The sequence below is a fragment of the Sus scrofa genome, chromosome 1, assembly GCF_054392235.1.
Source record: "Sus scrofa isolate SSC_HxYL_T2T_F1_AM1 chromosome 1, Sscrofa_HxYL_maternal_Yorkshire_Landrace_v2.0, whole genome shotgun sequence".
NCBI classification, from domain to species: domain Eukaryota; kingdom Metazoa; phylum Chordata; class Mammalia; order Artiodactyla; family Suidae; genus Sus; species Sus scrofa.
The window spans coordinates 272,464,797-272,491,255 of NC_139383.1; the positions used below are offsets into that span (position 1 = coordinate 272,464,797).

Below are 26,459 nucleotides of genomic sequence, written 5' to 3' on the forward strand. Positions count from 1 at the left end.
CTTTTATCAGCAGACCTTGCAGCCCAGGGCAGGGGGTTGGGCAGGGGGGAAACGACTTTGCCCCAGTTGCCCTTGGGAGGCCACTTACCCACAAGTGTGGGTTAAGTAAAGGGCACTGCGGTCACATGCCCAGTGTGCCATCTGGCTTCAGCAGCCACCGTCAAAGAGGGAAGAAAAAGTGACATGCAACAGAATGTAACCGGGGCATGGCCTGCAGGATGCCCAGGGACCTGGGGGGCAGAGGGGTGCCAAATTCATGGGGGGCTTCTCAGAGAGGGTGGTGATTAAGATGGGCCTTGAAGGATGTGTAGGAGTCTGTGGGAGGGTTTGGGGAGGAGGTGGGAGGGTGTCCTGGGCATGGGGAAAAGTCCAGAGCCATCGAACCAGGAGAGGGTTTCAGGAATTGCAGCAGTTCCCTCAGGCTGGAGCAGAAGTTCCAAAGGATGGAGTGGTGAGGGTGGTGAGGGCTTCAGAGGGCTGTCTGTATGGGACCTTGGAGGTCACCCAAAGGAATGTGTGCTTTATCCTGAGAGCAGAGGGAGCCTTGGAAAAGATGGAAAACTCCAATCAATTAGGTGTTTGGAAATGAGACTTAGGCTGCAGGGAGAGGGTGTATAGGAACAAAGAACAGGGAGCATGCAGCAGCAGGGGCTGGGCTGAAGAGGGCTGCCCACCAGCACAGCAGGGGCAGGGGGGCTGGAAGGAAAGGGTCTCTTTTTTTTTAGGGCCACACCTGCGGCATATGGAGGTTCCCAGGCTAGGGGTCGACTTGGAGCTGTAGCCACTAGTCTACACCACAGCCATAGCAATGCCAGATCCTTAACCCCCTGAGCAAGGCCAGGGATCGAACTCATGTCCTCATGGATGTTAATTGGGTTTGTTAACTGCTGAGCCATGACAGGAACTCCTAAAGGGACACTTTGGAGAGCTGGTAAAGGGGTGGGATTGACTGAACTAGATTAGACTGGAGGGGAATGTTTGTTATGCAGCATAACTGCAGCCAAAGCTAACAGAGGGGCCACATGAGCAAATATATAGAGACAGAAAGGCCACTGCCATGCTTGAAGAAGCGGAACGATGGTGCTGATGGTACCAAAGAGCAGGCTGTGTGATGGGCATTAGTTTGGAGAGAGAAAGATAGGTGGGGACCTGCACGAGGGAGTTTCTAACAAATATATGAAGTTGATTGGATTGTTGTTCCCAAGTATCTATTCTGGGCCAATAGGCAGAGCTTATCGCAGTCCCATTGACTTTAGACTCAGTCACATGACCAGCTTTGACCAATGGAATATGGATAGAAGTGACCATGTGCCAATTCAGAGATTTAATTTTTTTTTTTTTTTTTTTTTGTCTTTTGTCTTTTGTTGTTGTTGTTGTTGCTATTTCTTGGGCTGCTCCCGCGGCATATGGAGGTTCCCAGGCTAGGGGTTGAATCGGAGCTGTAGCCACCGGCCTACGCCAGACCCACAGCAACGCGGGATCCGAGCCGCGTCTGCAACCTACATACACCACAGCTCACGGCAACGCTGGATCGTTAACCCACTGAGCAAGGGCAGGGACCGAACCCGCAACCTCATGGTTCCTAGTCAGATTCGTTAACCACTGCGCCACGACGGGAATTCCTTATTTTTTTTATTTTTTTGTCTTTTTGTCTTTTTAGGGTCTCACCCACGGCATATGGAGGTTCCCAGGCTAGGGGTCCAATCAGAACTGCAGCCGCCAGCCTATACTAGAGGCACAGTGGATCCAAGCTGCATCTGTGACACTGGATCGTCAACCCACTGAGCAAGGCCAGGGATCGAACCTGCAAACTCATAGTTCCTGATCAGACTCGTTTCCACTGTGCCACAACAGGAACTCCCTCAGAGATTTTATGTTATTTATTTATTTATTTATTTGGTCATGTAGCAGTTTGATGTGGGATCTCAGTTGCCAGAACAGGGATTGAACCTGGGCTGCATCAGTGAAAGCACCCCAAGTCCCAACCACTAGACTACCAGGGAACTCTCAGAAACTTTAAGAAGCATTGAATTATCTCTTTCTTCCTCCAGCTCTCAGCATCAAAATGACACATTCTAGGTAGAAGGAGCAGCTTCAGCCTGGGTCCTGGGAGGAGAAGATACATGCTGCAGATATTCTATCCTGCTGCCACCTGGAGCAGATCTACAAAACCATGCAGTTGCAACTGCCTTCTGGCTGACAAGCAGTGTGAGCAATAAATAAACCTTTGTGGTCGTAAACTAAGATGGGGGGGATGTTTGTTATGCAGCATAAGCTAACTGATACACACTATATATGTGAGATGATAAGGATGCAGATGGTGAAGAACATCACATGTCACGATTAGTTGTTGTACACATGGTGAGTCAACAAAGAATTTTGTAATTGATGAACCTTCTCCACCTTTCCTTTAAAGCCAACCCTCTCCACTCCCTTCTGCTCCTCCTAGCCCCTTGCTCTATCAGCCACCCCTTCCCTCGCATGGACTGAATCCTTCCCCTGAAACTATATCTCACTTGTCTCTTCCATCCTAAAATCCTTTTCTTTACTCTGTCTTCCTCCAACTCTAGCTCAGTCTCTTCCTCGACCATCTCAAACAAACTTCTTCTTCTTCTTTTTTTTTTTTTTTTGTCTTTTTAGGGCCACACTTATGGCATATAGAGGTTCCCAGTGTGTGACCTACACCACAGCTCATGGCAACGCCGGATGCTTAAGCCACTGAGCAAGACCAGGGATCCAACCCATGTCCTCATGGATGCTAGTTGGGTTTGTTAACCACTGAGCCACAATGGGAACTTCTTCAAACAAACTTCTTAAACGAGTTGATTCTCCTCATTATCTCCACTTCTTTCTCCCTCACCTCCAAGCAATCTAGTTTACCTTCCCTCCACCCCACCAAAACCATTCCCAGTATATTTCAGCAATCTAATAGTCCAGTGCAATCCAGTCCTTATCTTCCTAGACTGTTCCACATCATTTAGCTTGGAACTAAATTCATTTTCTCCCTGCCCAACCTCAAATATTCTTCTTTCCATGGAGTTCCTGTCATGGCTTGGTGGTAACAAACACGACTAGTATTCTTAAGGACTCCGGTTCCATCCCTGGCCTCGATCAGTGGGTTAAGGATCCGGCATTGCTGTGAGCTGTGGTGTAGGTTACAGACTCGGCTCAGATCCCTCGTTGCTGTGGCTCTGGTGTAGGCTGGCAGCTGCAGCTCCAGTAAGACCCCCAGCCTGGGAACGTCCATATGCCACAGTTGCGGCCCTAAAAAGAAAAAGAAAAAAAAAATTCCTCTTTCCATATTCTCTCAGCTAGTGGCACCATCATTCATCCAGTGACTCATGACAGAAAGCCAGCATGACACAGTGAATTCTGCTCTGTAGCTGTCCAGTCTGCGGTGCCTTTGAGACATCCAAGAGGAGATGTCCCAAGGGCAGCAGCTAAACATGTGAATTGGGGGCTGACAACAGAGATCTGAAGTGGAGATACCGATGACTGTTAGAGGCAGCATTTAAAGCCATGTGCATGCGTCAACTTGTCTATTTATAAAGTACAAGGACCTGGTGATACATAGAGCGCTCTCCTGAGCCTATACATTCCCCCTCCTAAGACCACAATTCCAGGTACCACTTAGTTCCTTCCTTCCCAAGTCACGGCTCACAGGGGCCTCCATATCACCACCTTATTTCATATTCTCCCCCCCCAACATGTTGCCTTCTCCAACAACTCTTAAAATTCATAAAAACAGAAGATATAAGATACCACTACCCAGGCACTAAAATGCCTAAAAAACAAAACAAAACGCACCAATGTGCTATCACTCACATGTGGAATCTTTTTTTTTTTTTTGGCTTTATTTAGGGCTGCACCCAGGCGGCATATGGAGGAGGTTCCCAGGTTAGGGGTCTAATCAGAGCTGCAGCTGCCGGCCTACACCACGGCCACAGCATCATCAGATCTGAGCCGCATCTGTGACCTACCCCACAGCTCACGGCAACGCCAGATCCTTAACCCACTGAGCGAGGCCAGGGATCGAACCCGCATCCTCATGGATCCTAGTCGGATTCCTTTCCACTGCGCCATGACGGGAACCCCCGCATGTGGAATCTTTAAAAAAAAGGACACAATGAACTTCTTTACAGAACAGAAACTGACTCACAGACTTTGAAAAACTTTCAGTTTCCAAGGGAGACAGGTTGGGGGTGGCGGGGTGGGTGAGGGTTTGGGATAGAGATACTATAAAATTGGGTTGTGATGATTGTTGTACAAATATAAATGTAATAAAATTCATTGAGTTAAAAAAAAATGAACAGGAGTTCCCTTCATGGCTCAGTGATTAACAAACACGACTAGGATCTATGAGGATGCAGGTTCAATCCCTGGCCTTGCTCAGTGTATTAAGGATCTGGCGCTGTGGTGTAGGTCGCACACAGAACTCGGATCCTGCGTGGCTGTGGCTGTGGCGCAGGCTGGCAGCTGTAGCTCTGACTGGACCCCTAGCCTGGGAACCTCTACATGCCGTGGGTGAGGCAAAAAATTAAAAAAAAAAAAGAATTAATTATAAAATAAATAAATAAATGAACAAATGTAGATGTTAAACACTTATCATGGAACACTCCTGGAAATAAAAGAAGATTAGAACTAAAAAAAAAAAATGGACAATACGCAAACACTGTCGAGGATGTGGAATAATCGTGTTTTATACATTGCTGGGGAATCTAAAACGGTACACCCTATGACCCAACAATTTCAATCCTAGGTGATAACAAAGGTCCACAAAAGACTTCTACAAGAAATAATAGCCCAACTTAGAAATAACCCAAAGGTTCATCGAGACGAGAATAAATATGCAAATGATGGTATAGCCTTAGAATAGAATACTACTCAGCACTAAAAAGAAAGACACAGATGAATTTCACAACATACACAACAACACAGGTGAGCTTCACAAACTATATATATATTACATGGAGGGAAATAAGCCAGATACACAAGAGAAATACAGTGTGATTCCATTTATGTGAAGTCCAAGAGCAGGCAAAATTAATCAATGTTGAATAAAGTGAGAAAATGGTTGCTTGGAAGAGGCGAAGGAAAATTGATAGGAAATGGGAACTTTCCTAGGATGACGCAAAGATTTCATATCTTATTTCGGGTGGCCACTTCAAAGGTGCAAACAACAGCTAAAACTTGTGGAACCCAACCCTCACCACCTGCGTATTTTATTGTTTGGAAATTATACTTCAGTTAAAACATTAGGAAAAGAAAATAATTTTGTGAAGTATCAATAAAATAACGAAAATGAAGAGACTCTAAAGGGCAAAAACACATTCAGTTCAAATATATAAATTATATTTGTGCTATGTATGCATCTATACGAATGTCCAGCCCCCCTTAATGTAGCCCCCTTTCAGCCATTCTCCGCTCACCCTTGCCCCCATCCTGATGGCCTCTGTCCATAGCCATTTTCTAGCTGTCATCAGAAATGATGCAGTGAAAGAGCAAAAGCCTTAGAGCCAGATAGAGCTGCATTTAAATTCCAGCTGCTGAGCACCCATAATCGAGTTACTCGGCCTCTCTGAACGTTCATTTCCTCAACTACAAAATGGGTTGATGAGACACAATCAACCCTGTTGGGCTGGACTAAGAGAGAGGCAGTGTGCTGATTAGTTTCTGGGAAACCTAATTCTTTTGACCTCAGCCTGTGAAACCAACTTGGTTGTGCAAGGCCCACTGCCGGCCTGGAAAAGCCCAGAGGATGAGACTCACGGGCTACTTCTCCCTGAAGGATAGGGAGGTGGTCCTGGGAACCCAGAGTCTTTGTGGGCTGGTGCTAAGAGTCGAGTCGCTAACTCAGAGCCATCAGGGCCAGGAAAACCTATGACCTATGACAAAGGAGACAAGTTTCCTGCCAAGGGTTGGCCACCTCAGGATCTTGCCCAAATCACTTTGCACACCCCTAGATTCCATTTATCCACCAAAAATGGCCAGAGGAGCCTGGATCTGAAGAATTTGATACTAAAAACAGCTTCTGGAATTCCCATAGTGGCTCAGCAGAAACGAATCCGACTAGGAACCATGAGGTTGGGGGTTCGACCCCTGACCTCGCTCAGTGGGCTAAGGATCCAGTGTGGCTGTGAGCTGTGGTGTAGGTCGCAGATGCAGTTTGGATCTGGCGTTGCTGTGGCTGTGGTGTAGGCCAGAGGCTACAGCTCCGATTAGACCCCTAGCCTGGGAACCTCCATATGCCTCGTGTGTGGCCCTAAAAAGTCAAGAGTTAAAAAAAAAAAAAGAGTTAAAAACAGCTACTATGTCTTGGGAGCATTGCGATGCAAGTTTGTTCTCAGCCAGGCACAGGGTTAAGGGTCTGGCATTGCCACAGCTGCGGCTTCGGTGGCAACTACAGCTCGGATCTGATCCCTGGCCTGCTCCATGTGCTGCGGAGTGGTCAAAAAAAAAAAAAAAAAAAAAAAAAAAACCCAAACAAATAGCCTCTGGTGTTTCCCAATCTATAGAAGAGATCAAGGCAGGACCAAACTGGTTCTGTCCGAAAGAAGGAACGGAAGAGTCAGAGTCGGAGCCCTGCCGGCTAGCTCCCCTCCTCCACCTTGGCGTTTCCTGAGCCAGGATCCTAGGTCTCCCAGGGGCAAAGTTTGAAATCTCCCTGACCAGGTAAACCCTAGGGCCTCTTTTAGCTCAGTCTTATCCAGTCGTGGTGCATCTGTCAAGTGTAATAATAAAGAGGATCTGCACCTGCCCCCCCACCCCATCTGGTAGGGGAGGCAAGGTGCACCCAGAAATAACTCCGAGCAAGGTACAAAGTGCTTAGTGTAGCCAAAGAAGCACATAAGTCCAATAAAGCATCCACATTCCCCCCCCACCACACACACACACACACAACCTCTTCGCACTTGGCATTTCCTTACTTCCAGCAGTCTCTCTATTTCAGGTTTGTGGAAACGGGTTCTCCCTGGAAAAGGGTTTCCCAGCTAGGAGGCGGCCCGGCCCCGACTCCCCCTCTCCCCCACCACCCCCGGTCCCCGCACGTCCAGCGCTCCGAGACCCACCCATTTCCAAGCACAAGAACAAGGCGACAAGGCCCGCTCAGGGGCCAAGAGGAGGGCAAACGACGACAAGCAAAGCCACAAAAGCAACCGTCCGGGTCTCTTGTCTTTCCTGGGGGGAGGAGCGGCGCCCGCAGACGGTCTCCGCGCCTCCCTCCCTCCCGGGCCAGCGGGAAGATAGGGGAATCTCAAGTCGCTCTGCTTTCTCTCTTCGCGCACTGACATTTTCCCCCACTTTACTGTTTCTTGGACGCCTTTCAAGAGTTTGTGCAACCAGTCTGTTTAGCTGCTTTTCTGCCATTTTCAAACGCGGGGTGGTGTCCCTTTCGAGTGGGAACGTGGTGGCTTAAAGTCTGGAAGGGACCCCTTCGCCTCCCGTCACCCCGCTGCAGCGGGCCTCTTCGCCGCCAAAGTTTCGGCGTTCCAAAGTTTCCCCCGGCCGGGTTTCGGGCTCGGTCCTCCGCTCTCTGAGCTCCCCGACTTCTCCCTCTCTGTGCGCTCAGGGGTTTCTGTGCCCCTCACTTCACTCTCAGGTTCCCTCTTGCGGAGGCATCCTCTTCCCACCTAGTCCCGGGCGAGGGAGGCCTCCGCCTCCCCTGCCCCACATTGGGAGACAGACCCCTCCCTCCTTTCGAGACTTCCCGGGCAGTCCTCCTCCTCTGCGCGCCCCGAGCCTCCCCTCTCCCGCCTCCATCCGGCGGACCCCGTGGAAGCCCGCAGCCCCTCAGGCCCGACAAGATGGGGACAGAGACGGGGTCAGAGTTGAGCACAGAGGTAACGACGAGAACAAAAGCGGGGACACGGCAGGGCAGCAACAGGGCAGGGCCGGCGCGGTGGCCTGTCCTCTCCCCGCGCTGCCTCCACGGCGCCCGCAGCCCCGGGCCGGGCGGGACTCGCGGCCTCCAGGGGCTCGGGCAGCGCCCAGCGGGACCCACCTGATCGGCAGAAGCTGGGTGCGCTCGGGGATGGCCCACACCTCGGCTCCCGGCCCCCCGGCGGCGTCCTCGGCTGAGGGAACAGTGGCGCGCGGCGTGCTCCTGAGCTCGGCAGGGCGTGCCGGGGCGGGGTGTGCCGCCTGCGCTCCGGCCCGCCGGCCGCTGTGTGCTCCTCCGGGGTGGCGGGCAGGGGCGCGAGGAAGCCGGCGGGCACTGGGCGGCGGGCGGCGAGCTCCCCGCTCCACCCGGCCCGCGGCTGTTTGTGCAGAGCGGGTCCCGCCCCAGACACGGCCGCTAGGAGGCCGAGGGCGCGAGTGCGCGAGTGCCGGTGCGCGTGTGTGTCTGGTGGCCGGGAGGCGCAGGGGGTGTTTGTTTCATTTTCACTCAGGCAGAAAAAAGCCTGAAACCAGCAAAAAAAGAAAAGAAATTCCCTGGTGAGGGTGGCTGGGCCTCTTTGCCTTCTCCGGCCTGCACGTGGTGGGGGTGGAGGGACCCGGAGGGTGGGGTGGGGTCTATCACCCAGTACTGCAGGGAGGGGCCCCGGAGCCCTGGCGCCCTGCCTAACACGGGGAGGGGTGGCGGGGCGCGAAGAGCCTGGGAGGTCCGATCCACCATTTGTTTCCTGGGGAAGGAAGAGCACAGATGCAGTAGCTACAGCCCGACGCGCTGGAGCCGCTCTCTCCCGAAACCCCCAAGTCCTGAGCTTCGGATATGAGGGGCTGGGTACTGGGCACCTGGCGCGGGCTCTGTTCTCTGCTGGAATATTAGTAGAGGGAGAGAACGTAAACGAAAATTATATTTCAGAGTTTGTGCTTTAGTTATTTTAGGAGAGAACATAAACAAAAATTATATTTCAGAGTTGGTGCTTTAGTGCCCAGTGTGACAACAGTTCACTTCTGATGAGCTGGTGTAGGCACATCCGGCTGCCCTCACTCAGCCTTTACAAGACTCCTTGGGCTCCCGGACCATCTATTTTACTGCTGCAAAATTCAGAACTTGCTTTTGCCAGGATCATTCGCCACGGGACTTCAGAGACTAAGAAATTAGTTTCTTAAATATTTTAAGGCATTGGAATTGTGACATGAAAATGGCACAGAAGCTGAGTGTGATGTATAATTTTAACTGTTTCATCCTGATATGAAAAGAACAGAGATCTGATTGAATACTTGACGGTTGCAGAGAGGCTGCAGGGAGCCAGGTGACAACTTGGAGCTTGGGATAATGAACTTTCCTGATGGGTTCAGTGGACTAAAGGGTGGGAGAGTTGAATCATCAGCCCCACAGGGTAGCTCAGGAATGAGGAGCTCCATGACAATCCGAACAATGGATCCTTTGCAAAAGCGTAAACTGCGCCATTATTGTCATCGGTGAACTCACTTGCACTAGGTCTTTAATGATGCAGTAAATAAATACACAAGGAGTGATGTTATGCAAAGTATTTCCCAGTTGTCATTATTGCACTTGAGGATGCAGTGTTTAAATTGCTCAGCCCATCAAATTGGATAATAAATGTGTTTTTTGGGGTTTTTTTTTAGTGAAAATTATGACGGTAATTCTGACCATGGCTGAAGTGATAGCTCATCAGGATCAAAATCAAAAGATGATGACACAGGGAATGAAACATGTAAAAACATCACTCTGCTACCATTAGACTCAATGCAAGAGGTTTGATTTCAGCACCATGTCATCAGTTGCATTAATTTAATGTTGCTAATTTGGATTTTATTGGTTTTGTGGCTGTAATTGCACCTACTTAAAAGATTTGTTTTGGTATTATGGTTGGTGTGCAGAGCTAGGAGCATGAGGACTTCATTCTTAGTTCTAGGTTTATACCTATTTCAGTAACAATAAGATAAAAATAATTCAAATTAACACGGCGGGTCTGGAAGTTTTGTTTTCTTTTGAGAACTATGTAGCTCCCCAAATCTAACTAGCAATTCTACTGACTGGAAAACACCTTCAAGATTATATTCCTTAGCTTCAGGGTCAGGAGTTCTAGGTTTAAGGCCTTATGAGTCATTCTTCCTGAGACTCATTTGTGTCATATGCTGAGTAGAAATAAGGTGACTAGTTCATAGGAGAGGTGGAGTCAAGACGGGATTACTGCTGGGGAAAGAGTGTTGGAGCCTCCAGGAGCATCACAAGAGTGCAGGACTGAAGATTCACTGAGCAGAAGGGCAGGGCAGGTAAACAAGTAGCTCTGATCCCTTGCCAGGCTTTGCTCCACTTGCCTCACGGCCTAGCTGAGCTCACTTCATCTTATACACATTCTGATCACATCCCGGTTTTGTAGGAAGAAAGCCAAGGCACAGGCAAGTTAAGTACCTCTGGTCACCATCCCTCTAACTATGGCCAAGGTGCTCCAGGTCCCGAAGACCTTCCTACCTAAACTTCCTTCATTCTTTTAACAGATATTTACTGGGACCCTACTATCTGTCAGCCCCTGTTCTTCAAACTGAGGAAGGACATCAAGGCAAACAAGCAAGATAGCATCACAGGAGTTCCCGTTGTGGCTCAGTGGTTATTGAACCCGACTAGCATCCACAAGGACGCAGGCTCGATCCCTGGCCTTGCTCAGTGGGTTAAGGATCCAGTATTGCTATGAGCTGTGGTGTGGGTCACAGATGCGGCTCAGATCCTGCATTGCTGCACCTGTGGCCTAGGCTGGCAGCGACAGTTCCAATTGGACCCCTAGCCTGGGAACTTCCATGTGCCACAGGTGCAGCCCTAAAAAGACAAAAGGACCAAAAAAAAAAAAAAAAAAAAAAAAAGATAGCGTCCCAGCCCTGGAGGAGTCTGCAGCCCAGACATTAAACCAAGATCCACGCAATGAGTGATTTCAGGACCATTGTGATCAGGGCTCTAAGGAAGAAATAAGGGTGCAGGAGACCCTGAGACCAGGAGGAGGAGGAGTTCACTAGGTGAAGGCTTGGGGAAGAGTGACCCAAGCAGAACCATGTGCAGAAGTCTTTAGGTGGGAGGAAAGAGACCCCCGAGTGAGCACTGGAAAGCATCAGCATCACGAAGGCAGCAATTCTCCACACATCAACCTATAAACTCAAGACAAATGCCAACAGAGTTTTGGGGGAGCTTGGCCAGCTATTCTTAAAATTTGGACAGCAGCGGGAAGGGGCCAAATGTAACCAAGACCGTCTTGACAAAGCATGGAGGGGAGAGTTGGGCTCTTGTTCCACCAGATACCAAGACAGACCATGAAACGCAGTGAACTCAGTATAGCATTAGCACCAGGATGGTTTATTGAACCAATGGAACAGAATAAGCAACCTAGAAAGAGACCCACGCATGTGTGGAAACTCTGTGTTGACCACAAGTGGAGCTGCGGATCAACGGGGGAAAGAACAGACTTCAGAAAGTATTGCTGAAGGAGTTCCCTGGTAGACTAGCAGATAAGGATTCGGCTTTGTCACTGCTGTGACTTGTTTTGATCCCTGGCCCAGAAACTTCCACATGCCTTGGGTTCGGCACCTCCCAAAATGTATTGCTGGACCCAAAAGAATTGGAAACAGGTGTGCAAGCAAAAACTTGTACAGGAATGGAAGTTTCCACCCTGGCACAGGGGAAACGAATCCGACTAGGAACCATGAGGTTGCAGGTTCGATCCCTGGCCTTGCTCAGTGGGTTAAGGATCTGGCATTCTCGTGAGCTATAGGTCGAAGACATGGCTCAGATCCTGCATTGCTGTGGCTGTGGTGTAGGCCGGCAGCGATAGCTCTGATTCGACCCCTAGCCTGGGAACCTCCATATGCCATGGGTGTGGCCCTGAAAAGCAATGATTTCATAGTATCACTATTGGCAATAGCAGAAGTGTGGAAACAACCCAAATGTCCTTCAAGAAATGACTCGATACACAAAATGTGGTACATTTTTACAATGGTATATTATTCAACATATAAAGAAATGAAATACTGATTCATGCTACCACATGGATGAATGTTGAAAACATTATGCTAAGTGAAAGACGCCAGACCCAAAAGGCCCTATATTGTATGACTCAGTTTATAGGAAACATCCAAAATAGGCAAACTCAGAGACAGAAAGCAGATAAGTTGTTACCAGGGGCTGGAGGAAGGAAAATGGGAGGGGCTGCTGAATGGGGACGTGGTTTCCTTTTGGGGTGATGAAGAATGTTCTGGAACTAGATGGTGCTGAGGATTCCACAACACTGAATTCACTAAATGCCACCTAACTGTGCATTTAAACTTAGCTTAACCATTTTAAATGTCAATTTTATGTTACATGAATTTTATCACAATTTTTTTATTTTTTATTTTTTGGGGCCACACCTGTAGCATATGAAGTTCCCAAGATAGGGGTGGAATCGGAGCTGCAACTGCTAGCCTATGCCACAGCCACAGCAACACCAGCCAGATTCGAGTAGCATCTGCGACCTACACTGTAGTTTGTGGCAACGCCTGATCCTTTACTCACTAATCGAGGCCAGGGATGGAACCCTCATCCTCATGGATACTAGTTGGGTTCTTAACCCACTAAGCTACAACGGGAACTCCTATCACAATTTTTAAAAGTCTTTCTGAGCAACTGGCTAGCTCTACAAAAAGTAAAATAAAATTAGATTACACACACATCACATTACATCACATCACATCACAGATGGGTAAATGACCTAAAGGAAAAAATAAACTTTAAAACTTTCCCAGGGAGTTCTCTTATAGCATAGTAGGTTAGGGATTCAGTGTTGTCACTGCAGTGTATCCCTGCTTGTTGTGTAGTTTCCATCCCTGGCCTGGGAACTTCTGCATGCTGCAGGTGTGGGGGAAAAACAAAACAAAACAAAAACTGTCCATCTAAAATTAAAAAAAATAAAAAACCTTTCCTAGGAAATTATCATTGTTACCTCAAAATAGGTAAGACTTTATTTAGGAGTTCCCATTGTGGCTCAGTGGTAACAAACCCGACTGTATTCATGAGGACACGGTTCGATCCCTGGTCTCTCTCAGTGGGTTAAGGATCCAGCATTGCTGTGGCTGTGGTGTAGGCCAGCAGCTGTAGATCTGATTAGATCCCTAGCCTGGGAACGTCCATATGCCTCAGGTATGGCCCAAAAGAGACCAAAAAAAGAAAGAATTTATTTAAACACATGCATGCAGAGCACTGAATTTAAAGAAAAACATGGATAAATTTGACTATATTAAATTAGAAAACAGGAGTTCCCACTCTATTGCAGTGGATTAAGAATCTGACTTCAGGGGCTCAGGTCACTGCAAAGGCAAGGATTCAATCCCTGGTAAAGTGGGTTAAAGGATCCCACGTTGCTGCAGCTGTGGCATAGGTTGCAGCTGAAGCTCAGATTCCATCCCTGGCCTGGGAACTTCCGTATGCCTTGGGTGTGGCCATAAAAATTTTTTTGTTAAATAAATAATAAATAAATAAATAATTAAATACAAAACAGACAGGAAAGATACCACAACCAATTAATGGGCAAACCAGGGGCTTTGAAGGGGAGACTGGGACTCAGCCGCCTTTTGCCCTTCCCATAGAAGGGAGCCAGGCGGGGTGGGGTGGGGTGGGGCGGCGCAGGGTGGAGGGATTGTTCACCCCTGCTATCTCGTCACTGAAAAATGACGTCATAAGGAAGGGAAGGGGACGGGAGGGAGGAAAGAAGGAGGAAGAGGGAAGGAAGGAATGAAGGGAGGCAGGAGGGGAAGAAGGAAGGAAAGAGGGAAGGAAGGAACGGAGGGAGGGAGGGAAGGAGGAAGTTAAGGGAACCAGAATAGCCATCCCCAAAAATGTCACTTCGGCATAAAGATTACTTGGAGCGGAAGGCAACTGAGAAGCAGCAGATGCAAGAAGGACTCTCTGCCACCACCTCCCCTCCCCCCACCTTTCTGCCTCAAAGCAGGGCATAAATTTCCCTTTGTAGCGGTGACATAAATTCTCGTGAAGGTACACTCCCTGCTCATACCAGGAGGAAGGCAGCCCTTATCAGCAGAGACAGAGGTGAGTCTGCGTGAACACACGTGGCTAAAACAACCCTTAGCTCCCCGGATATTGACCTGCCCACAGTTCACCGCCCCTAGTAGCCCCAATGCCTTTTCTTTTGTCTGGTCACTTTATTTATTGCCCTTTGTTAAAATGGTGGATAAACCCCCAAGTCTGACCGCTTCTTTGGGTTTTCGCTTTTTTTCTGTGAAGCCCCCACACATAAAAGTACTGGCATCAGTAAAGGAACATAGGTCTTTTCCTCCTGGTAATCTGGCTGTCTGTCTGTTTAATTTACAGGCTGCATCAGCAGAGCATAAAAGGGTAAAGGAAAAGTGTTTTCTTCCTCTACAGAGGGAAGGAAGAGTTCCTATCATGGCTCAGTGGGTTAAGAACCCAACTAATATCCATGAGGTCACCGGTTCAATCCCTGGCCTTGCTCAGTGGGTTAAGGACCCAGCATTACCATGAGCTGTGGTGTAGGTCGCAGATGCAGCTTGGATCTGGTGTAGCTGTGGCTGTGGTGTAGGCTGGCAGCTGCAGCTCCAATTTGACCCCTAGCCTGGGAACGTCCATTTGCTGTGGGTGCGACCCTAAACAGACCAAAAAAAAAAAAAAAAAAAAAAAAAGGAAGAAAGAAAAGAAAGGCTTTCTGACGTGGGACTGGCATCAGATAATTGCTTTCCTTCCAGTATGACAATAAATCAAACGGGAGGAATTGACAAGCTCAGGAGGCCAGAGGCTGGCTTGGCTCCTTAGCAGCCCATCAGCTTCTCCATCCTTTATTGAACCAAGGAAATACTTTTTAAAAAATCATCATCTCCAGGCAAGGAAATATCCTTTTTACTTGGTTTTGTACTTGGAAGCTTTATTTTCTAATGATATTAAATCCCACCTCTGACATCTACACATATCTAATTTCAAAAGGTGGAAACAGAAAGCCAACTCTTCTAAAGCTGTTGGGTTCATTTTTGAAAACCGTCAGTGCTCCCAGGGCCAAAGAATCCTATCAGCCAAAAGAAAATTTTACCTTTGCAAGCAAAACTTATAAAGCTACATTCCACCGGTTTTTAAAATGTGGACGTTCCCATTGTGGCGCAGTGGAAACAAAGCCAACTAGTATCCGAGAGAATGTGGGTTGGATCCCTGGCTTCGCTCAGTGTTAAGGATCCAGCATTGCCGTGAGCTGTGGTGTAGGTCCCAGACTCGGCTCCAATCTGGCGTTGCTGTGGCTGTGGCCACAGCTGCAGCTCTGATTCAACCCCTAGCCTGGGAACCTCGATGTGCTGTGTTCGGCCGTAAAAACAAAACAAAACTGTTCCTCTCCACCTTCAAAAAAGATCAAAGAAATAATCTGCTTGAGCGAAGGAGCAGGTGGGAGGGACATTTTTACTGTAAAGGCTTTTATACTTCTGGATTTTTGTTGATGATGTTTATCATGTTAACATGATAAAAGAGGTGTTATCTCTTTTTTAAATTAAGCACATAAATAAAATAAAAACACAACTTAAAAAAAAAAAAAGCTAATGGCCTGGATCTTCTCAAGAGTTTGAGTGTTATCGTCTGAGCTTTAGGGATAAAATTTGTAGTAGAACAAACCTGGAATCAGCCCAGGTTCTGGCTTTGGTCCTGTAATTCCACAAGCCTGGTGACCTTGAGGGGAAAGAAAAAATCACTTAACCCCTCTGAGCCCCAGTTATCTATAAAATGGGAATAATTATCTCTGCCTCCCAGGGATGTGTCAAGATAAAAAATGAGACAATGCCTGTTCTCTCAGAAAGGATTCTAAATAAGGCACCAAATAAATGTGAGGTCCTGGGAGTTCCTATTGCTGCACAGCAGAAATGAATCCCACTAGTGTCCATGAGGACGTGGGTTCGATCCCTGGCCTCGCTCAGTGGGTTAAGGATCTGGCATTGCCATGAGCTGTGGTACAGGTGGCAGATTCAGGTCAGCTCTGGTGTTGCTGTGGCTGTGTCTGTGGGGTAGGCCAGCAGCTGTAGCTCTGATGTGACCCCTAGCCTGGGAACTTCATATGCCATCAATTATCAATTATATAAAGTTATTCTTTGAATTCTTGACTCACTAAGCCCAGCAGGAATGAGGTTCCCCCCTTCCCCTAGTCATGGTCTTCCCTCTGTTAACCCTTCTGATAGGGATGGAGTAGGTACAGCGGGTTGTTGAAGTCTCAATAAAGGATCATAGGGAAATCTAGGCAATGTTGGGAGATCCCTGTAAGTTAATAATTGCTCAAGAAAGCCATCAGAATAAGGCAGGCTTACTTACTAGTGGAGGTGCAAGATTTGTCTCTGGTCCTTGGGGTGAGGCCGGCATTCAGATCGGGACCAAGGGCAGGAGTTTAAGGACTGCCCTTCTGCTGATTTGAATGCACACCTTACCGTATACCAAGGAGGAGCTGCTACTCCCAGAAAGGAAGAGGTGGTCTTTTCTGACACCTACTCCCGTTGGATGATAAAAATGTAGCGGAGTTCCCGTCGTGGCGCAGTGGTTAACAAATCCGACTAGGAACCATGAGGTTTCGGGTTCGATCCCTGCCCTTGCTCAGTGGGTTAAAGATCCGGCGTTCCCATGAGCTGTGGTGTAGGTCGCAGACGCGGCTCGGATCACGCGTTGCTGTGGCTCTGGCATAGGCCAGTGGCTACAGCTCCTATTAGACCCCTAGCCTGGGAACCTCCATATGCCGAGAGAGCGGCCCAAGAAATGGCAAAAAGACAAAAGAAAAAAAAAGATAAAAATGTAGCCCAGTGGATCCTTGGGGCAGAGCTTCCGTGCCTGCCCAGTTGCATCTCTCACAAGTGTCTATCTTTTTTTTTTTTTTTTTTTTTTTTTTTTTGTCTTTTCTAGTGCTGCACCTGCAGCATATGGAGGTCCCCAGGCGAGGGGTCTAATTGGAGCTATAGCTGCCGGCCTACACCACAGCCACAGCAACTCGGGATCTGAGCTGGGTCTGCAACCTACACCACAGCCCTCAGCAATGCTGGATCCTTAACTCACTGAGGGAGGCCAGGGATTGAACCCGAAACCTCATGGTTCCTAGTCGGATTTGTTAACCACTGAGCCACGATGGGAACTCCTGTCCTATCTTAATAAACCTATTTCTTGCCTGTCACTTTGTCTCTCAGTGAATTTCTTCTGCGCAGAGACTTGAAGAACCTGAACCTCAGTGAATCCAGACACAGGGTGAGTGATTCTAATTTAAAACGTGTGTTCAAGTCCCAGTCTGGGTTCTGGCTGGGTTCGAGTCCCAGCACGTGGGTTCAAGTCCCAATCTGGGTTCAGGCGGTTAGTGCTATCAGTTTCACTTCCTCACCCTCAGACCTCAGCTGGGGCACAGCCTGGCTGCCTAACCCTTCACCTCCTCCCACTCTTCCCTGGCCCCCTCTGCTCCAGCTGCACTCTCCTCCGTGCTGTCCTTCATTCAGACAGGTCGAGTACAATTCAGACCTGGGCCTTTGCACCTGCTGTTCCCTCTGCCTGGAATGCTCCTCCTACCTAGTCACTTTATTACTTTTTTTTCCTTTTTCTTTTTAGGGCCAAAGGTGCGGCATATGGAAGTTCCCAGGCTAGGGGTCAAATCAGAGCTGTGGCCGCTGACCTATGCCACAGCCACAGCCACAGCCACACCAGATCTGAGCCACATGTGTGACCTACACAGCAACATTGGATCCCTAACCCACTGAGCGAGGCCAGGGGATACTAGTCAGGTTCATTTCTGCTGAGCCCCTACAGGAACTCCACTGCTTATTATAAGCATGTACTTCTTAGTTACCTTTTTTTATTAAAGACAAAACAAAAAAAAAACACCCTTTTTTATAACTAAGAAAGTCTATTAAAATCTGTCTCGGAGTTCCCGTCGTGGCGCAGTGGTTAACGAATCCGACTAGGAACCATGAGGTTGTGGGTTCGGTCCTTGCCCTTGCTCAGTGGGTTAACGATCCGGCGTTGCCGTGAGCTGTGGTGTAGGTTGCAGATGCGGCTCGGATCCAGCGTTGCTGTGGCTCTGGCGTAGGGCCGGTGGCTACAGCTCCGATTCAACCCCTAGCCTGGGAACCTCCATATGCCGCGGGAGCGGCCCAAGAAATAGCAAACAGACAAAAAAAAAAAAAAAAAAATCTGTCTCCATTGGTCCTGATTTTTGAGCTATGATCCATCAAAGAAGAATGTGCTGGGAGCATGGTTCATTTTTTCTGCCTTGCAACCCTATCAGGAGGTCCCTGCCCTGAGGTCTTTGGAGCCTGGGTCCCTACGTCCCCATCAGGAAGCCTCCTATTTCCCTCAGTGCTTCACCTTTTCTCTTACCATCCTTATGCCCCCAAGGCTCACAAGCCTGTGGCCCTGGGCCACCTGATTTCTAGAGCAGAAGTCACAGTCAGAAGGAGGACCCTGAGTTGCCAGTGACTGCCCCGGGAAAGAGAGGAAGACCTGAATTCTAACAAATCTGGGCGCTGTATTGGCTTGCCCATTACCAGTTGGGGTCTTTCGCCAAGAGGCAGCCCTTTTCAGAACCTCAGTCTCTTTATTGTGTCATGAGAAATCCTCCCTGCCTCCCGGGATCCAATGAGACAAGGTGTGGGAGGCGCCTGGCAGTAGAGGGTGGCTGGACGGTCAGGACACCAAGGAATGAACCGCGAATGGTGCAACACTGGGAATCGAAGAGGCAGTTAGGAACCAAAGGGGATAGACGGGCATTCTTGGGTCATCTCAGATCATAGCTGAAGGCAAAACCAAGGTAGCTAAACATCCAGTCCTGTGTCCCTTTTGTCACAGAAGGTGGGGGAATGACCTACATTTTGAATGCTTACTATGACAGCTGGTTTCCCATGCTGTACACAGCTCATGGGGGCAGGGGGTCCTGGTCCAAATTGAACTGCTACCTTGACCATGAATCATTTCTAGAAGATGTCAATGCTTTTGTCCCTCCTGGAGTTGCCTATAAGTATGACCTTTTTCTCTCTGGAAAGTGGGACTGTCCCTCTTGAAGAGTCCTGACTTGGTTGAGGGTCAGCACTGGGACTCTCCCTGAAGGAGACTCTGCTGCCGTCTTGCTGTGTGACCTGAGGAGGTCCCTCCCTGTGGGCTCCAGATGCCCCCTCTGTACAGTGGCCCAGTGGAGTGTGAGGGTCTCCCCAGGCCCTCTCTGCTCTGCTGTCCTGCCTATGGCATATTTAGGAGTCAAGGCAATGTCTTCTCTGAGTTTGCTAGGCATTATAACTAGTGTTGTGATCTTGAGTAAGTGATGTTGCCTCTCTGTGCCTCAGTTGCCTCATTTGCAAAGTGAGATTAATAATTGACTCAAGAATTTAGAACAGAGCCTGGCACGAAGTAGACGCTATATGTGAGTTGATACCCTCATCACTACCACTAATGCCATTATCAGCACCACCACCACCGCCGTCATCGCTGCCACATCACCCCCACCCCCACCGTCATCTGCGTCATCATCATCACCATCACCACCATTGCCATCATCATTATCCTCATTATACAAAAGGAAAAGGACTGGCTAAGTGTCCACCAACAGATGAATGGATAAAGAAGATGTGATACATACAATGGAATATTACTTAGCCACAAAAAAGAATGAGATAAGGCTATTTGTAGCAGCATGGATGGATTAGAGGTTATCATACTAAGCGAAGTACGTCAGACAGAAAGACAATTCTTATGTGATATCGTTTATATATGTGGAATCTAAAAAATTATACAGAGTTCCCTTCTTGACTCAGTGGAAATGAAGGAAGCAAGGAAGGAAGGAAAGTAAGAGAGAGAAAGAAGAAAGAAAAGGGGGGGGAACGATGCAAGGAAAGAAAGAAATCCAGGTCCACAGATTTTCAGGTTGGATTTCTTATAACTATCAGCCTTGGAGCCACCCATCCCCAGAGAAAAATAGGAGACCCACTCTGGGAGGAGAGAGAAGGTGCGGAGGGGGGAAGGGGAAGGGAGAGCAGGAAAGGGAGAGAGGATTTGGGAGGGGGAGGCAGGAAGGGGCCACCACGACAAAACCGCTCAAGAAACAATACCCTTTGTCATTTTTCACTCACTGAGAAATCAAACTATGTGTGGTCAATTATATCTCAATAAAGCTGGAAAAAAACCTGAGTGTGCGCCTGGAAAGCAGTTGGGTATATTTGTTGTCTACGTGTGTGTTTAAGTGTGGACATATGTGTCTGTCTTGTGACTGTGTGTATGCTTGAGTGTGCATCTGTGTGTGCGTTGATATGTTCAGCTGTGTGTCCGTGTGTCTGCATATCTGCACGCCTAGAGCGCGCTGGGCACAGAGGAACCGTTCCATGCATATCTGGTCATTGGACGAATACACAAGAGCGTACACGTGTGTATCCTTGAGTGACTCTGACAGTCATGCGAGTCTGTGTCTGCGTGTGCATTCCCGTATGTTCTTCCAAAGGGGCCTGTGGTGGGGGTGAGGCGGGGATGCAGACTGATATCTGGACATGTGTTGTAAACGTGTCTGCACACATGAGTGTGTGGGTGCCTTTGAAGTGTGGGTGTGTGTTTCGGTGTGTGGGGTTGCACAGCTGAGTGTGAGGGCGTGGGTGCTTGTGTGCAGTGGTGAGCTTGCCTGCAAGGGTGGTGCCTGTGCCCGCCTCTTGGTGTTGGGCTGTGCATGCCTGTGTGCTCGGAGGGGGTATGTGCCCGGGCACCTGCGTGTGCAGTGAGCCTGGTAGCCCTCAGCTCGATTTCCCTCCCCTCAGTCAGGAAACGCCTATGGTTTTTACACCCATCTGTCTGTTCCTCTTTCACTTTAGTGGGGGCTCCCAGCAGCCTCTGAGTCACTCTCACCCACCTCGCTGTTTCTGCTTCCTTTGTGGGGACCAGAAGGTGTGCCTATGCAAGAGCTCCATGGAGGCTAGTGGGCACCCTGTCGCTGAGGGCCTGGAGGAAACACCACGGCTCTGTCCCCAAGGAGGGGGCTCCTGTTCCCACAGCCCGTGGTACTCCCGGATCCCACCCCCACCCCCACCCCTGCTTCCTGGCCAGACCCTTCCCCAGCCAGGTGAGCCTCAGCACCTGGCGCAGGAGTGCACAGGGCAAGAGCTTTGGAGGCAGACAACCTGGTTTCATGTTCTGCTCCCAACCTTGAGGGGCTGGTCCTGGAGGCTTTGGACAAGTCGCTGAAACACTCCAAGTTCGCACTTCCTCAATGGCAAATGGGGTGTCTGATATCGAGGTTGACCCCTTCTGGTTCCAGTGACCATGACTATGTACCTCAGAGACTGCCAGAGCCCTCCCAGATCTCCTGTCTCCAGCCTCTGTGAACACTGGCTTCTAAAGTCTCCGCTGCCCCTTTCTTGTGCTGGGCCAAATGGAAATTGTTTACCTGGGACAGTCACGTCCCCCTCAGAGAACCCAGCCAATGATTCCTGATTCCCTTGGGGTGCAGAAAGTTAGCCCTCTTGTCTCAAGATGGAAGAAACTCCACGATACCATTCACACTCTCGAGGTCCCCGAGGCAACAGGTTGAGATAACCAGTAACCAAGACCATACCCTTGCATCATTTTCTTTCTCTGTCCTACCTGTGCCCTTCGACTCCCCTTTCCTGAAAATATATTCCTAATTATCGCTTTCCCAAGAAGCCCCTCCTAGGCTCTGTTTCTGGGGAAGCTAGCTGAAGATAATATGGAAACATTTTTACATGCAACAATCCCAGGGGTCAGGGTGTGATTATTATCACCCCATTTTTTCAGATGAGAAAATGAAAGTTAGTGGAGGCAAAAAAGAAAGAATGAAAGTAAAAGTGCTTAGAGTATGTTGAGCTAGCTGTCAACGTGTGCCTCCCAGACAAATAGCCAGCAGGCCACTCCATGGAGGTTTCCCCAGCACTCAAACTTCTTGGGATCGAAGGGGACCTGAAAGTGCCTCTGGGACATGCATTTCATGCTTGACTCCCCTCTACACAGATGTTCCTTCCAGACAAACATCCGGTTGTATTTGAATGCTCCCAAGGATGCAGGGCTCACTCTCTCCAAAGAAGCATTGTTTCCTTTCGTCTCCTTTCCTTCATTCAGCAAATACTCTTTTTACTTTTTAGGGCCACACCTGTGGCATATGGAAGTTCCCAGGCTAGGGATTGAACTGGAGCTGCAGCTGCCAGCCTATGCCACAGCAATGCCAGATCTGAGCTGAATCTGTGAACTACACTGCAGCTGGCAGCAACATCGGATCCTTAGCTCACTGACCATGGATTGAACCTGAATCCTCCTGGATACTAGTTGGGTCCTTAACCCACTGAGCCACAATGAGAACTCCTCAGCAAATAGTCTTTTTCTTTTTTTGGTCTTTGTGTCTTTTAGGGCCACACCGCGGCATATGGAGGTTCCCAGGCTAGGGGTCCATTTGCAGCTGTAGCCGCCAGCCTACCCCAGAACCACAGCAACACAGGATCTGAGCTGCATCTGCAACCTACATACCTCACAGCTCACAGCAATGCCAGATCCTTAACCCACTGAGCAAGGCCAGGGATTGAACCTGCATCCTCATGGATACTAGATGGGTTTGTTAACCACTGAGCCACTACAGGAACTCCTCAACCTCCAATTCTCCTCCTGACAAAATGACCTGGTTTCCACCTGGTTGCAACATCCTCCGTCCTACCAGGACTCCCCTGTGGCTCCAGCAGTCCCCCTGCAGACTCTCCTTATCCCCGCAGCGACTCAGAACACAGGCATCTTGGAATCTCAAAGAGACACACCCAGAAATGTCTGTTAGCACCAAAGCTGCATCAAAAACCCGGGTCTCTTCAATAGCCTGAAGGCAACTAGCATGACTCAGGGCCTGGGAACAGAAAAGCAAGTTTCCAAGAATCCAAGGAATCCACCTGAGAAGCCTCAGGCTCTCCTCTTGGGCACCCTGCCTGCCTCCCCACATCCCACTTCCCACTAAAAAACAGAGACACAGGAGTTCCTGTTGGGGCACAGTGGAAATGAATCCGACTAGGAACCATGAGGTTGCGGGTTCAACCTCTGGCCTCGCTCAGTGGGTTAAGGATCTGGCCTTGCCATGGGCTGTGGTATAGGTCACAGACACGGTTTGGATCCTGCGTTGCTGTGGCTGTGGTGCAGGCTGGCAGCTGCAGCTCTGATTAGACCCCTGCCCTGGGACCCTGCATATGCCACTGGTGTGGCCCTAAAAAGAAAAAGAAAAAAAAAAAAAAAAAGGAAAGAAACAGGTGTTCCTGCTGTGGCACAATGGGATCAACTCTCTGGAACGCTGGGTCACGAGTTCAATCCCTGGCCCCAAACAGTGGGTTAAAGGATCCAGCATTGCTGCAACTGGGACATGGGTCATGACTGTGGCTCAAGTCTAATCCCAGGCCTCCATATGCTACAAGATGGCCCCCCAAAAAGCACACAGACACACACATCAGGCCTGGGTTTTAATTCACCCACCCTGGTCCTGTTCTGGATAGGATAGGAGGACACAGCAGCTGGAGGCAAACCAGGAAAACCCCTCACCAAATCCACCAGCTCTGCTTCTCCTAGTCCCCCACCTCTTGCCTTCCCACTGCCTGGGTGTAAAATGCAGACTTCTAGCCTATGATCCCGCCATGTCTGTGGTGGGGCCCGGGAGTCTGCATTGCAACAAAGTGGGGAAGCAGAATACTGCCCCACTGTGCCATGAGGGGAACTCCATCCAAGATAAGAATCTTTAAAAGTGGAAGATGGGGAGTTCCTGTCAAGGCTCAGTAGTTAACAAATCTGACTAGGAACAATGAGGTTGTGGGTTCGATCCCTGGCCTCGCTCACTGGGTTAAGGATCCAGCATTGCTGTGAGGTGTGGTGTAGGTCGCAGATGCGGCTAGGATCTTGCGTTGCTGTGGCTCTGGTGTAGGCTGGCGGCTGCAGCTCTGATTCGACTCCTAGCCTGGGAACCTCCATATGCTGCGGGAGTGGCCCAAGAAATGGTAAAAAGACAAAAAAAAAAAAAAAAAGGTGCAAGATGGAGGCAGAAGAGGGGTCTGGGAAGGAAGTAGAGATTTCAGGGATTCAAACCCTCCATCACATTTTTAGCTTGTTTTGTTTTGTTTTTGAGGTACCATTAGTCTCACCTGGGAGTGAAAGCATTTACCAGCTCTTTCCTGCTCTTTAGCAGCAATGCTAGATCCTTAACCCACTGATAGGGGCCAGGGATCAAACCTGTGTCCTCATGGATCCTCGTGGGGTTTGTTATCGCGGAGCCACAGTGGGAACTCCAGTGTCTGTTTTGAAGAGACTCTGCTCTAGGGGCCCCGAATGGACACAGTCCTGTCCTGGGGGAACTGTGTTCTATGCGGGCACCATCCACACACGTCTGTGCTGTATGCACTGATCACAGCCCTGCCCTGAAGATTCCGGAGATACGGAGCTGAAGAAGCGAGGACCCAGCTTTTGAAGAGCGTCTGAGCAGGAGGAGAAACAAAGGGGTGAACACGTTGGGAATCAAAACCCAGCGAGGCCCAGAACACTGAGGTCCTGATGGTGGAACTACCAGGCGGCGGTGCTGAGTGCGTGAGGGACCTCCCCAGGTTCGTCATCAACCATGTGACCTGCTGGGGACAGGACTGTCCCCTGGGCAGCGGGACTTCCCCTCCCCGGGCTTGGATTCCCCACGTGGATGGTGGCTCCTCCCTCTGTCGGTCCTCTCCCTTCTGCCGAGTGACGCAGATGTCACCATCCCAAGTTACTTACCCATGACTGTCACTAAGCACCTATAATGTGCTGGCCCCCAGCCAGCACTGTCACACGCATGCTTTCCACCATCTTCCAACACATCCTAAACGGTCAAGTGGAATAGGCAGGACTCAGAGGACAAATATTGCATGATTCTACCTACATAAGACACCTAGGGGAGGCAAGTTCATAGGGACAGAAGCTAGAATGGTAGTTACCGGGGATGACAGGAAGCGGGAATGGGAATTATTATTTAATGGGCACGGAGTTTGGGAGGACGACAAATTTCTGGAGACAGAAGATGGAGACCTTTGTACAACAGTGTGAACGTGCTAATGTCAATGAATTGCACACTTAAAAATGGTTAAAATGGTCAAGTATGTGTTACACATCTTTTACGACGACAAAAAGTTTAAATACCCTAAAGCAGAGACGATTCGCCCCCATTTTTCAGATGGGGAAGCTGAGGCGCAAAGAGATTGATTGACTTGTCCGTCATCCCACAGCCAGCGAAGAGCAAGAGGTGGGATTTGAACCCAGGTCTGACTCTAAATCCAGGGTCCTTTTCTCCTAATAGTTTCTCTCCATTCTTTCCAAAGGTCCTGTCCGAGCATCTGCTTTAAGGGAGACCTGCATGAGGAGCGGGGAAGAGGGTGGGAGTGAAATGTGGCGGGGGTGGTCTCTGAGGAGCCTTTCCGAGGAAATGAGAAACAGGCACAAAAAGAGGAGACTGGGCTCTTCCAGTCCCTACATCTTGGGGTTTGGGGCTTCCCTTGATAAGCCTTGCATCCCATGGCAACAGCAGAAGCTGTCGTGGACTCTCCTGTGCTCTCTATGCATGTGGCAATGAGAGCTGGCAACCTTCTGAGCGATCCTGCCACCCAGACGGAGGGAGCTGGCAGCCAGGCAAAGGGCCACTCAGCATTAACATAGCAAACCTGCAGAGGTTTTCAGAATCAGTGCCCTCTGCGACCCCAACTCTGGACTGTCACCTTCCATCCAAGTGAGATGCCTCAGAGTCAGAGGATGACCCAGAGAGAGTCCCAGAGAGACCTTGTGGGATGGACCAGTTCTGCGCTTGCTTCAGAAGAGCCCAGAAAATAGAGGGCCAGAGAGCTGGAGAATGGATCTAACGACAGCAACCAAAGCAGAAGACAGAGGGGCCCAGGGGCCATCAGAGTCAGGAAGGGGAGAACTATCAGGTTGGTTCTCTAATGCTGCTTAGAAATCATCACGGAGCTTCCGCTGTGACCCAATGGGATCGGCGGTGTCTTGGGAGGCACTGGGATGCAGGTTGGACACCCGGGCCGGCACAGTGGTTAAGGATCCGCCGTTGCCGCATCTGTGGCACAGGTTGCAACTGGGGCTCAGATCTGATCCTTCACCCAGGAACTCCACATGCCACTTGGGGGCCAAAACAGAAAAAAGGAAAGAAAGAAAGAATTCATCCCAAAATTGATGGCTTAAAACAACAAACATTAATTATTTCACAGTTTCTGGAGTCGGAAAGCCAGGAACAGCTTAACCAGCTGCCTCTGACTCAGCTCTGTCCCGAGGCTGGAACCAAGGTGTTGGCGGGGCTACAGTCACGACCCAAGGCTCACCTGGGGGAAGACTCCATTTCTAAGCTCCCAAGTGCTTGGTGGCTGGATTCAGTTTCTCATGAGCCGTTGGACTGAGGGGCTTAGTGCCCTTCTGCCTGTTGACTGGCAGCCCCCCTCAGCTTTCTGCCTCACGGGCCTCTGCCCAGAGCAGCTCACACCGAGGTTCCCTCAGTGTAAGAAGCGAGATGGAGCGAGGGAAGCCACAG

General features: G+C 49.4%; 1 protein-coding gene and 2 long non-coding RNA genes across 12 annotated transcripts in view; 2 read left to right on the forward strand and 1 right to left on the reverse strand.

Moving 5' to 3' along the window:
• GGTA1 (glycoprotein alpha-galactosyltransferase 1) overlaps positions 1-8,550 on the reverse strand; it is a 76,573-nt gene extending 68,023 nt beyond the window's left edge. For 8 of the 10 annotated variants that reach the window (NM_001323055.2, NM_001444531.1, NM_001444535.1 and 5 more), the window contains 1 exon segment: positions 8,000-8,550. The gene's annotated coding sequence lies outside the window, so the exon portion shown is untranslated. 10 annotated transcript variants of the gene reach the window in all.
• Positions 1,627-6,238, forward strand: LOC146407188 (uncharacterized). The gene is made up of 2 exons (XR_014826366.1): positions 1,627-3,904; positions 4,530-6,238. It is a non-coding gene; the product is annotated as an uncharacterized LOC146407188 (long non-coding RNA).
• On the forward strand, positions 7,698-13,431 carry LOC146407189 (uncharacterized). Its single transcript, XR_014826357.1, has 2 exons — positions 7,698-7,838; positions 10,411-13,431. It is a non-coding gene; the product is annotated as an uncharacterized LOC146407189 (long non-coding RNA).
• The last annotated feature ends 13,028 nt before the right edge of the window (positions 13,432-26,459 follow it).